Genomic DNA, 13889 nt, shown 5'->3' on the forward strand with positions numbered 1-13889 from the left:
TTTTTTTTTTTAAAAAGCCAAATGCAGTGACACACCTGTAAACCAGCACTTTGGGAGGCCGAGGCAGGCAAATCACCTGAAGTTAGGAGTTTGAGACCAGCCTGGCCAACATGGTGACATTCTGTTACTACAAAAAAATACAAAAATTAGCCAGGCATGGTAGCCTCATGTGCCAGTAATCCCAGCTACTAGGGAGGCTAAAGCAGGAAAATCACTGGAACCAGGGAAGCAGAGGTTGCAGTGAGCTGAGATTGCGCCACCGCACTCCAGCCTGGGCGACAAATAAGACTGTCTCAAAAAAAAAAAAATCACAAACATCCTAAAAATAAAGAAGTTTTATATAACTTATGAATATAAAATTCTATGTGTTACATTCAATGCAAACTATTCCACTAAATATGCACACACATATACATAAACACTCTTACATAAACATATATATGTCTGTATGTATATATATAAACTTTTGATAGTAATATACTAGAGTAACAAAATTGGCTAAAAGTCTAAGATTAAAGTAAGACCTGATCAGAGTTCTGATGCCCTCAGAAATCAAATTCTGATGCAGTTATAACTCAAGTTCTAAAAACTGGCCAGTCTTAGTTAAGTACTTGAAATCATAGAGCTTCAGTTTCCTCAAATGTAAAATCAGATACTATTACTTACTATAAAAGATTGTTATGAAAATTAAAGATTATACAGTCTGAAACAGAAAATGCTTAAGAACAATGCATTGAGGATTAAATGCTCATAATAAGAGTTATAAAAATCTCAGAACTACTCACTCAATGTAGGATTTACTTGAGTTAGTGTCCAGTCCTTATAATTTTATATTTTCCTTTGCATATGTAAATTGAAATGCTGCTGAGTCAAAAGCAACACTATTATTTTAAAAGGCAAAAAATAACTTTCTCTTCCATGCCACATGGTTGGGGTCTGTCTGGAGCTTTGCAGTAGAGGAAGGTAGAAGGACAATGTTAAAATCCAGACTAGTGTGGCTTTTCTTACTCTGAAACTCTTGACTTGCTCAAATATGCACTTTCTCTTCCAACAAGTTTGCATGTGTGGGCTATATTTTAGGTTTTCAGTATCCTGCCAGACAAATACTTAATACACAGGGTAATGTATTTGGTTGTTGTTGTTTTATTAAAAAAGTTTTGGCAACAGTTTATCAAACCATTTTAAAGTTAGTCAAGTGCCCTTGTCTTAGAACATATGGTCAACCAATCAATAAGCGTCTGATAGGCAGGCTTTGGCCTCAAAAAACCTGTAATGGTTACTAGCCCTTAAGTACAGGAATTTACTTTTGACTTCATGCCATGCCTTGTTCTGCATCTCACTTTGTTGAACAAAAGGAAGGAAATTCAAGCTTCAGAGTCTAAATTCCAAGAGGATAAAGGGGAAAATCAACTGAAAACACAAAAGACAATCATAGAGCAGAGAAGAAAATAACATTCTGGTATCTAGTTCTTTGAAATAAAATTGCTGAATGTCATTGTAACACTTCACATTGCTCTTTTATTTTAACAGAAAAATTGCAGGGGTCTGAACATAAGGACAAGGCATCTCAAATATTCATTTCATATTATAGCAAAATATTCATTTAATAATAAAACAACAACAACAAAAGAAGTAAAGGTTTATGTGCCCTAGAAATACAAAAGACGTCTCTCAGAACTCCTTAGGAGGTAAAGAGTTCTTCAGAAACCAGTTCACTTACAAATCATTTTATTTATCTAATTTATATATAAATATATATGCATATACACACACACACACATATATAAATATATAAACACACACACACACAAAGAGACAGGGTCTTGCTATGTTGTGCAGGATGGTTTCGAAGTCCTAACCTCAAGCAGTCCTCTTCCCTCAGTCTCCTGAGTTGCTGGGATTACAGGCATCAGCCACCACATCTGGCTCATATAATATTTTATAAATAATCTTGTTTAATCTTCTTTAATATGAGGATATGGAGTTGAAGATACAATATTTATTTTTCAAGAGTTCATTCACTCCTACTAACTATTCTACAGAGTCAGTATAGAATTTTTGCTTTAAGACTTCTAAAGCACAATAAGATATTAGCATACTTTAGTCTTTCCGAAAAACAAACTCAGAAAGGAGGAATGTACTGGCAGAACCCAAGAAAGACATGTATGAAAATAGGGCATTAAGGGTTTATAAGCAGAAAAGTATAGACAGAGAGAAAACCTTTGAGGGAAGTGGGCGGAGATTGTTATAAGCCACATTTGTGAAGACATTTGAAGTAAGTCTGGATGTAGCCCTGAAAGTCATGGCATAATTCGCAGATTTACAGTCACCAATTTAGCTTTGCCTACATAGATGCAGAATAGCTAGAGTTATTTAGTTATTTAATTTATTTAGAGTTTTTTAGTGTTGAGCAGCTTTCAGACCTGAAAGTTTTGTTGATACACCTAGATCAGGAAGAAACGGCTTGGCTTCCTGATTCACTACTACTACCTGCTCAACCCACCCTAAAGACGGGTCAGGAGAACTACATTCCCACAAATAGTACAAAATATATTTCATAAATCTCATATCTGGTATCCTTGTTTAAAAATACTCAAGTTTCATTTATCTTTGCTAGTGTACTTGAGACCAACTCCAGTTACATAATTAGTAAAAAATTCAACTGTTCAAAGTTAACAACGTTTATCAGAACAATGGTCTTGGGGGGAAAATGCAAATAAACAGTAAGGAAGGACCCAAATGGCCTAAGAGCATGTTATTTAATATGTCTGTTACTCAATTTCCTCCTCTATAAAATAGGTGGGACTTTCCTTGAAAGATTTATTAATAAAAGATTTTGCTGTGCATAACATAAAATAATATATCAATCATCTATCAACAACAATGCCAGGAATATTACAAATATTCAATATATGTTAAGTTCCTTTCTCTCTTTCTCCTGCATCTGATTTCCAACAGTTTGTCTTACTCTGCTTTCTCCCACTTGGTGTTTGAGATTTTTTTCTGAATCTATTTATTTGGTTTTTACAAATCTAGGTGCAGGTTCCAAGTGATGATTTTCATTCTGTGAGCAATACAGTATGTGGTCTATTTTTCTTTATAACCATAGTCTGATGGAAGGACTAAAGATTGGTAGAACCAAAAATATCAATGGATAAAGGAAAGATCAAAATGATAAAAAATGGCCAATAAAAAAAGATACTAGAAAAGTATAGTATCCTTGAAGTCAAATATTGTCAAGAAGTCTGAAAAGATCTCTGATAAACATGGGTAGGTAATAACAATATCTCTATGGTATTTTATTTAATCCTCATAATATCAGATTTACAGATTAAAAAGAAGGAGGCTTAGCAAAGTAAGTGTCTTGTCCAGAATTGCTCAGCTAATTTAAAAAAAAAAACAGATTTAGAATCTAAGTCTTTAATATAAACCCTACATTCTACTTCTGCTATACTATCCTAGCCCAAGTGAAGAAAGAAGTCAAAAGCTTTGGATAGAATAAATAAAATCACTGAGATTAAATTAATAAATTTGAGGGTTTTTTTAACAATAAAAAGATTGAAGACAGGCAGGATAAATGCTGTTAACAAGGTACAATAGTCCAGCTTCAAAATGAGAAGACTAGGCTCATAGGACATAGTCTAAAAACTTATAGGCCAAATTCTTTCAGAGTTTGGTTAATGTACTAAGACATAAAAAAAAAGAAGTTTCCAAGAGCTGTACATTCCAAATTAACATACTGTAAAAATCCTTAATAGAGACTTCAACATCATAACAATTAAAAATAAAAGGATAGTTCCAGAATTAATCAGAGCATCAATCAGAATCATTTCAGGGCTGGACGCTGGGTATGATGGATCATACCTGTAGTTCCAAAACTTTGGAAGGCTGAGACAGGAGAATTGTTTGAGCCCAGGCGTTCAAGACCAGCCTGGTAACATAACAAGACCCCATCTCTACAAAAAGATTTTCTAAATTAGAGAAGCATCATGGTACACACCTATAGTCTCAGCTACTCAGGAGACTAAGGTAGGAGGCTCACTTGAGCCTGGGAGGTCAAGGCTGCAATGAGCTGTGATCATGCCACTGTACTCCAGCCTGGGTGAAAGAACAAGATCCCATCTCAAAAAATAAAAATTAAAAAAAAAATTAAGAATCATTACAGTGCTGAGACTACAAAGGTTCATAAAGATCATCTTGTACATTCTAGAGCACAGCCGTCCGGTAGAAATATAACGCAAGCTATATGTGTAATTTAAAATGTTCTAGTAGCCATATTTTTAAAAGTAAAAAGTAAACAAAACTAATTTAATTGTCTTTTGAGACAGGTATCTCACTCTGTGATCCAGACTAAAGTGCAGTGGCCTGATCTCTGCTCACTGCAGCCTCGACTTCTTGAGCTCAGGAAACTCCCCCACCTCAGCCTCCCAAGTAGCTGGGACAACAGGCATATGCTGCCAAGCTCAGCTGATTTTTTTGTATTTTTTGTAGAGAGGGAGTTTTGCCATGTTGACTCAGCTAATCTTGAATCTCCTAGGCTCAAGCAGTCTGCCCACCTCAGCCTCCCAAAATGCAGAATTACAGGCATGAGCCACTGCACCCAGCCTTTAATTTTAATAATACATTTCACTTAACTCAGTATATCCAAGATATTTTCATGTCAACAATCAATATAAAAGTATTATTAATGAGATATTTACATTCTTTATCCATACAAAGTCTTTGAAGTCTGGTGTATGCTTTATACTTACAGCAATCTACATTTGACTAGCCACATTTCAAGGGCTCAACAGTCATATGTGCTAGTGGCTACCATATTGGACAATGCTGTTTAACATAATCATGAAAGTCACTGCAGCCTGCAGCTATCAAGTGACTTTCTAAAGATTAAAGTTCATAGGGTGGTAATGAGATACATGACACAACTGTTTTCTCTTCATTGATAATGGAATCTTAAAAACATCATAGAAATTCATAGTATGTTAACGTGACCATACTGTAGATCCTGGGTGCTGGTTATTTATCAAACTGAACAGCTCCTAAACCAAATAAGACAATGATTTCAGACATTTTTTCAGTGGTGGTATATAGTTTTCAAGAAGGTCTTGCTTCTAAAGATTATAGTTAAGGAGGAAGCAATTATGGTTACCTGATAGGTAACCTGATACAGCAAGTTTCATAAAAAGTATTTTAACACTGTGAGTCACATGAGACAGAAAGAATTATGATTTATTCAGATGTTCCTTCAGGTATATATTATCTGAACCTGAAAAAGTTTCTTAAAAAAAAAAAAAAAAGAAAGAAATTGTGAAAGAAAATACACTGGAATCTGTAGCCTAAGAATAATAACGCCTCGTGTCTGACTAGAAAATATTGTTTTATACAATTTTTTAAATTTATGACACTGTAATTATTTTAAAAACTCAATTTTAATAATAAACAGGAAAAGTCTGACAAGTCTTGTAAGTCAAAATTACATATAAAATTGCTTATATTTTGGTGACTAAAATAAAAAGGCAATAGTTTATGGAAACTAAATGTCATGATCAATATTTTTATTTCTCCATAAGAACAGTATGCTCTGCAGTACAGAAGAGATACAAAAAGGTCTTACTTTCAGAGGAAAAAGTAAATATGACAAGTCACATGGTGGGAATAATTTCATTTTCTTCATATTAATAGAGGATGTAACCTCTGAATTAGAACACTAAGGAAATGTTCTTTTGTTATATATTATAGGACTTCTAACAGACAACCTACTGAATGCTCTGAATTTAGCTAATTAAAATTCTTAAAGTACAAAAAATGTTTAACACATTCCTTAAAACCAGCTATTTTTAAAAGCGAATTTGAAAATCTATAATCCTACCTCTATAACAAATTAAAGCATAAATTGTGATTTTTAAGGTAAAAACGTCAAAATAAACATGAGAAATTTAGAAAAAGAAAGAATTTAAACTATTTAAGAAAGACTAGGATAGGCATCTTAAGCAGAACTGTCTTTTCAATCTAGATGCTATCTGAAACTTAGGCTTCTAAGAGAAAAACCTCAAACAGCTGGCATCCATCTTAAATACACAAAATAAATCACTTCTGACTGAAATACATTCTCAAAAGCTCTAATCAGGTTTCTACAAGCAAGAAAACATACAAAACAAAGAACATTAACAACATTAGTAAATTGAGTTTACTAATTGCGAAGCAAAATAATAACAATAATAGCAAATAGAAGACAGAATAGAATGTTTTGTGAAATCTATAAGCATCCATTCAATATTGTTGACCTTTAAAATTTAATTTTGTTCTTAATACACTCTTAAAGATTAAGAAGGTTATCTCATCCCAGTTTAAATTCTTAAATCATTTATAGGAAATTTAAGTCATCTAAAATGTGATCATTGATAGACAAAGGGGGTACAATGAGTAAGACATGTAAATATTCGTATTCAGACCATCTTTAGAAAGGATCAAGGGCCTGGCATGGTGGTTCACACCTGTTATCCCAACAGTTTGGGAGGCCACAGTGGGGGAATTGCATGAGCCCAGGAATTCCAGACCAGCTTGGGCAACACAGGGAGACCCAATCCCTACAAAAAAAGAAAGAAAATTTCTCTAGGTGTTGGGCTGGGTGCCTGCCTGGGAGACAGAGTGAGACCTAGTCTCAAGAAATAATTAAAAAGAATGAAAGAAAATAAAGGAAGAGGGAAGGAAGGGAAGGGCAGGGAGGGAAGAGAGGGGGAGGGGCAGCAGGGCAGGACACAAAAGAGTAGGTACTTAATCTCCCCTGAAAGTGAACAAGTCAACAGGACTTTGTTTAGTTATCCTGTACTCCAGGGCACACCGTTTTATAAGAAAGTAAGAATACTGATCATGACATTTAGTTTCATGTATTAGTTTTTGAAAAGTGTATCATGTATACAATTCTCCACTTTCATGAAAAGTTTCTAGATACTGCATCACAAAAAACAATCACAAAATCCAAGCTTTGAATAAAACAAGAAATAAGCTTAAATAACTAATGTTTACTACTATCTTCCATGGACAAAAATACCTTTCCAATGAAATGTCCTGTTTTTTTTTTTGCACGAAAACACTTTTGTTTTTGTTTTTCTTTTTTTTTTTTGAGACAGAGTTTCGCTCTTGTTACCCAGGCTGGAGTGCAATGGCGTGATCTCGGCTCACCGCAACCTGCACTAAAAACAAGTCATCCATATTCTGCTATACATACATACATATACATTCAAACAAACTGATTGTGAAGACAAATATAATTGTAGTGTTTTCCAACAATATTAAAACAGTCCTTTGATAGATGAAATTTTGCAATGTTATTATTACTGAGGTCCAAAGAAGCCTTTACCCCTGTGGAAATAAAATAATCTTGACAGGAATTTTACCAGCCAAGGGTGAGGGATTTAGCGGTGGAGAACATGAAATTATTACCCTTTGCAGACACAAAACTTTCTAGTTGGAACATAGATAACTTTGGCTCCTCAAAAGCATATGTAGATTTAAAATCCTTAACTATAAACAGTAGGCTTTAGGCTTGGGTGGTCTATGCAATGTCCAATAATATATAAATTGGCTTATCCTCAAAATAAATATTTCCTTTTTCATTACTCTGAGTTATGAAAAACATTTAATATTTGTTCAAAAATAGAAAGGATTTTAAGGAAACCTTTTAACTGTAAGTCTAATAGAGAGTTCAGTATACTACTACAAATTATATGCATGTAAAGAGATCTTAAATGACTTTCTCAGTATTTCAAGGAACCCTCTGAGTAAACTAAGAAGAAATAAATTGACTCCGTGCATACAATGATCATGATATTTTCTATACAATGTTTAATAATAAGCTGTGACCTAAAGGATGAAATGAAATACAAAATACCTTGTGTACCTGTTTTTATCTCAGAGATGATTTGGCATACTATACAATCCACCTAAACACCATTTTAAAGTTAAGTGTGTCTTTTATTTTATTTAAATATGCTATGAAATGGTGGCTGATTGGGTTAAATTCATCTTTAAGAGAATGTTCAAATATTTCATAACATGTCCATACCAATTATTTTTCAGAAGTGTTTAGATCCTTATTAAAATTTGGTGTGACACAGTATTTAAAGGAAACAAATTTGGAGGAAGAGAGGAAGAAGAGAATAGAAAACATTGAGAAGTAATTGACTACATTTATATGCAATATGGTAAAATGACTCCCTGAAACCATCCAAAGAATTGTTCTCTTTCAGAACGAAAAGAGTCCAGTATTCTTCATGGATGACAGGAACTTGGTATGACTCAGGACTTGCTTTCATATCTGCTTAATGAGTTGGCCAGAAAATATTCTAAAACTGTAACAAAGACATATTATCAGAGTATAAAGATTCCAAAATCATCACAACCAGATGTGTAGGACTAAAAATCTTGGCTTCTTGCTATATTTCTCACTATCAGTTTATAAAATGAGCAATAAACATTATTTGTTCTAGCTCAAAATTTCTTCCTTCCAAAAGAGCTGATCTAAGTGTGAATAGACAATAAATTTCTAGTCACTCTCTTTTATGACAACAGCTCTTAATAACATTCCAACTTCTTCTTTATGTCAAAGTTTCATGTTGCAATTGTAGCTCATTATTACTGTGGCCAATTTACTCTAGAAAATAAGAATGTAAAACCTATAACTATACTCTACAACTAATATTAGACTCATCTAATGAAATTTCAAGTAATTCATAACCTTAAAGTAACATATAATCTCTTCTTGTAAGTCTCTTTGATAATCTAGTCAATTATTCTAAAAAAAAAAGAACTTTAATATTATAAGCAAGATATTGCTTTCAAAGCTAATAAATAAAGAATAAAGCTTAAGATTTTTCTGACTTCACTGATAAAATTAACCTATTATAGATTTGGAAGACTGAATTTAAATGACAACTGACAATATACAGTGAGCTTAAGGCTAGAACTACATTGCAGAGATTAAACAGCTGAAATTCTTAAAATGTACAGGCTGCATTCAAGTAAGTCTTCAACACATATCTGAATACATTTCATAAGAAAATGTGATGAATTCAGGATAGAAGATAAGAATAGATTATAAACATATGCTAATACAACATATAGTTCCTTCCTATTAAAAAGAAACTATCAATAATATATAAACAGTAACATAAACTTAATTTGTATCTAAAATACCACTCATCCACATATTTGTCATACTTAAAATGATATGACTAATAATGTTAGGTGCCATAACTAATGGATTACTAGTTATTTCCTTGACATTATAAATTAAAGCAAAAGCAGAAAACAACAACAGCAACAAAATAAGTAAAGTAAGTAAGATGGGGGAGGGAGGAGAGGAGAAAAAAGAGAGAAAGAGAGAGACTGAAACATAGAGATCACAGACATCTGACTACAAAGTAGCTTTTATCCTCTTCTTGTTTAAAACCTAGTCACAATAAAGGAATTTCAAAATTTTTTAACTACATTAATTAGAAATATTTACTTTCAAATAGAAAGATAAAGCGCTCCATGACATGGTATAATATTTCCACCATAGCTTAAACTATGTCATACATAAAATCTAAAATATACATTGAGAAAATTTTCACCAAACTTCTATCTTTCTTAACTTCTAGGTCCTTCATTTAATTTCATATTTCCTTTCTAAAAGGCTTGCCATCACAATGTGGTCTTTACAAGTACAAAAGCAATTCTGGGTTTTTTGCCATGTCCCTCACATAACTTTCAAAATATTCAATTGTTTTAGAATAATTACTGGTATTTGAAAGTAAATCACACAAAAATTCTACTTCTGTCTCTGCCACTAACTGCTGTGTGATCTAGGATAAGCTACAAAAATTTTTCAAGACTCGTTTTCTTCACCAGAAAGTCGACAATGCTGTATTACATAATCTCTAATTCGCTTCATACTCTAAAACCCTCTGATCCTCTGAAACATTAAGTATCGGTATTATTCACCACAGAGAATAACACTTTTATTTACGAAATGTTGCAACATACTGGACAAAAAAGAACACTAAATCAGCCTACAGTTTATGAATTTTTGAACTTCAGTTACTTTTACTATATAAAAATTAAGATATATGTCAAATACGTCAACCAGTTCCTACAGTAAAAATATGAGTGAAATCTAGCTCTACTAGAATAATGAGCCAAAACAAAAATGGTAGAAGCCAAATCTCAACAGGTTTAAGGCATGGAAAAAATTATAAAGGAATAGAGAAGACCGTGATGATGATATTGCAGTCACATAACATGAAGAATCAGAATTTAGCAAATATTTTCAAAATGTGCTCTTTAGAGTAAAAGTTATTGTATCCAATCTCCATTTAAGAGACTAAATAGGACAAATTTATCTTAGTTTCCATATTTTCTCTGTAAATATTCTATGTGCACATTGACTGCTCAAAAATAAAACACCAATCCAAAAGGACCACATACTCTTCTGTTCATATTAGTTGTTAATGCTTGTCAAGACTCAGCTGTATTTGTCCCCAAATGTGTTCTTGTCAGTTGTACCTCTTAATGTAATTATATAACTGACTTCCATATTACATAAAACAAAAAGAAAGTTTTTTTTTTTTCCATGAAAACTGAGTTGAATGCTTTGGAAAGACAGTATCTTACAACAAAAACAACTCAGAACTCTACCTAGACAACTCATACTCACAAAAACCCTCTTGATAAATGAGCAGATATTTCTGTGTGCTAAGTTGAAATAAAGTACTTCATATATAAATGTATCCATATTTTGTATAAAATGTTAATGGAAACAAATCTCATTACTGCTATGAGGACAGCCTTCCCTGCTGTCCTCTCAGCTTAGGGCTCAAAATGAAGATATGGGGAGCTGAACTGCTCCAATTGCCCCCAGAGACCTACAGCATGAAACAGAGTTGGCCAGACAATTGGCTTACTGTTATACGCCACTCAAATTTTGTGGTTGTGTTTATACTAGCTGACTGATACAAGAACATAACAGGAAAGAACAAATATTAATAGCACATAAGGAGCTCATACAAATCAGAGCAACAAATTTAAAAAATGGGTAGAGAGTAGGAAATCAAAATGGCTAATAAACCAACAAAAAGGTGGAACCCCCCACTAGTTATACAAAGAAATACAAAGTACAACAAAAACGGGTTTTACCTACCTTTTAGATCATTTGACAAAAAGGTAAAAATTGCCACCATGAACTAGGATGTGGGAATCAATCAATGTGCTTATTGATTCCCACATCCTAGTTCATGGCGGAAAATACATGGATATTGCCTTTTTTGGAGGCCCTGGCAAAATCAATTAAAGTTAAATATGTCTAGTACATTTGACCCAGAGAATCCATTTGTAGCTAAATATCTAACCTATAGAAATACTGGAACAGGAGCACAAAGTTAACCATTTAAAAACAATGTTCATGGTTGTACAGTTTGCAGTAATGAAAACCTGCAAATAGCAAAAATGTCTGTTGAGAAGGTTTAAGATTTATTTATAAATTTTTTTTTGCAGCCCCTAAAAACAATGAAGCAAATCTATATGTACTGACATTTAGATAAAATCTTAAGATGCATTATTAAATAGAAAAACACTACAGAGCAATATAAAATGTGTGATCTCATTTTTTAAAATATAAACATAGGTACATAGGTATGTATAGAAAGAATTCTGTGTTGGACTTGGTGGCTTACATCTACAGTCTCAACATTTTGGCAGGTCAAGGCAGTCCATTTCCTTAAGCCCAAGAGTTCGAGATCACCCCAAGCAAAACAGGGAGATCCCACCTCTAAAAAATAAAAAATGAGACAGGCATGGTGGTGCATACACATGTGGTCCCAACTACCTGGGAGGCTGAGGTGGGAGGATTGCTTAAGGTGAGAAGTTGGAGGCTGCAGTGAGCCATGATACTGCAATCTAGCATAAATGAAAGAATCTCAAAAAAATAAATAAAAAATTCTGGAAGAATATATGTAAACTGTTAATAGGGTTTCAACTAAAAAAAGAGAAGTACAAAGAGGGAGGTAGATAAAGGGGTGGAAATTTTCCATTTTTATTATTTATACTTTTGCAGTGTTTGAATTTTTCAATGAAACTGCATTATTTAAACAACTTACAAAATTTTTAAAAAGAAACTAAGGATACTTCTAATTTTTTGTTTCACACATTAATTAATGAGAAATTTTGGATAAGGAAAGTCTCGTTTTATCAATTCATCTAGTATAGCAGACTCGTAATGTCTAACATCTAACATAGATGATTTGTATTTAAAACTGGGTAATAAATCAAGGCAGAATATGTATTTTGGCAAAATATACATATGGAAATATTAAAGGAAGTTGGCACTGAGAAGAAAGTAAGAGGGAGGGAAAAGAGACCTGATAATCTTTGACCTTCTACAGCAATTGTATGAATAGCTGTTTTCTGTTTTGACTGAGAAAATTCCCTCATTACAGAAATTGAAAATGTTGAGAAAAATGTGTTACTCTCTCTACTTGTGAACTACTAGAATAGGGTACCAAGAGGAGCAGTGGAATTAAATTCTCTGGAATGTCTTAAAAGGACAGATTTTAAGCCAGGCGCGGTGGCTCACACCTATAATCCCAGCACTTTGGGAGGCTGAGGCGGGTGGATCACGAGGTCAAGAGATCGAGACCATCCTGGTCAACAAGGTGAAACCCCGTCTCTACTAAAAATACAAAAAATAGCTGGGCATGGTGGTGCGCGCCTGTAGGCCCAGCTACTTTTGGGAGGCTGAGGCAGGAGAATTGCTTGAACCCAGGAGGCGGAGGTTGCAGTGAGCTGAGATCATGCCATTGCACTCCAGTCTAGGTAACAAAAGCGAAACTCCATCTCAAAAGAAAAGTACAGATTTTAAAGACAATTACATAAGTTATTTCTTGATGTGACTTACAGCTCTGCTATTCAGAGTGTCATATGAGGACCAGGACTAGCATCACCTGGGAGCATGCTGGAACTACAGAAGCTCACATCTCACCCCAGACCTCCTGAATCATAATCTGAATTTTTTAAAGATGCATGTTAAAGTTCGGGAACTGCCTTATAGCCCTTATATCAGACATTTAAATTTGTAACAGTTTATTAACAACAACTAGGTATTAAGAATCAATAAAGAGAAATACCTCATTTGATCAGAAAACCTTTCTTTTTCATCCTTATCAGTACTATTTATTTTTTCAAAGAATAGTAAAAAATTAATGCCCTATTTTATTAGGCCTATTTCGTTTAAGAAGGTAAAAGCTCCATCAGTCCAACTCATATTTTCTCACAGTTTTTATTAATCATTACAATGTAATCAAAAATTATAAGAGATGTAATACAAATCCAAAAGAAATAGATAATAAATTCAGGAAACTGACCAAAAACTTTAATGATTATAAACTTCTTAGCATTCAAGTAATTTCAGCAAGTGATGCTTGCTATAATAAATGTCTCTATGTGTTTCATACCAGTAAAAGTTGCTGGTGGTTTTCAAAATGAGATAAGGAAAGCTTTATCTTTCATAAGAATCCCTGAAATATCTTACAATGACACCCTGCAAGGAAGTTTCATCCACATTATTAGAATTTGGAATTATCAAATACAACAAACATTTTTTAACATTCAAGGAAGAAACAGAAGTTCAGATAATAATTCTGTTTCCAACAGTAGAATTTGATGCTTTTGTGATAATAAAAGAAATCTAACCCAATAAGCTCAATTGTTTTCCATTGTCTGATTTTTAATATAATTCTTGTTCTGAATATGCCCAAAGAGCTCAAAACCATAAAATTGCATAATCCATTTCAGTAATCAAACCACTTTAGAAAGCATTTGAGAGCAGCTGAGATTCAGAGGTCCCAAGCTGTCAC

General features: G+C 33.4%; 1 protein-coding gene across 5 annotated transcripts in view; it reads right to left on the reverse strand.

Moving 5' to 3' along the window:
• The window catches only part of TMEM135 (transmembrane protein 135), a 343152-nt gene that overhangs the window by 47667 nt on the left and 281596 nt on the right, over positions 1 to 13889 (reverse strand). The gene's annotated exons all lie outside the window — the stretch shown is intronic.

The sequence above is a fragment of the Callithrix jacchus genome, chromosome 10 (genome assembly GCF_049354715.1).
Source record: "Callithrix jacchus isolate 240 chromosome 10, calJac240_pri, whole genome shotgun sequence".
Classification (NCBI taxonomy): domain Eukaryota; kingdom Metazoa; phylum Chordata; class Mammalia; order Primates; family Cebidae; genus Callithrix; species Callithrix jacchus.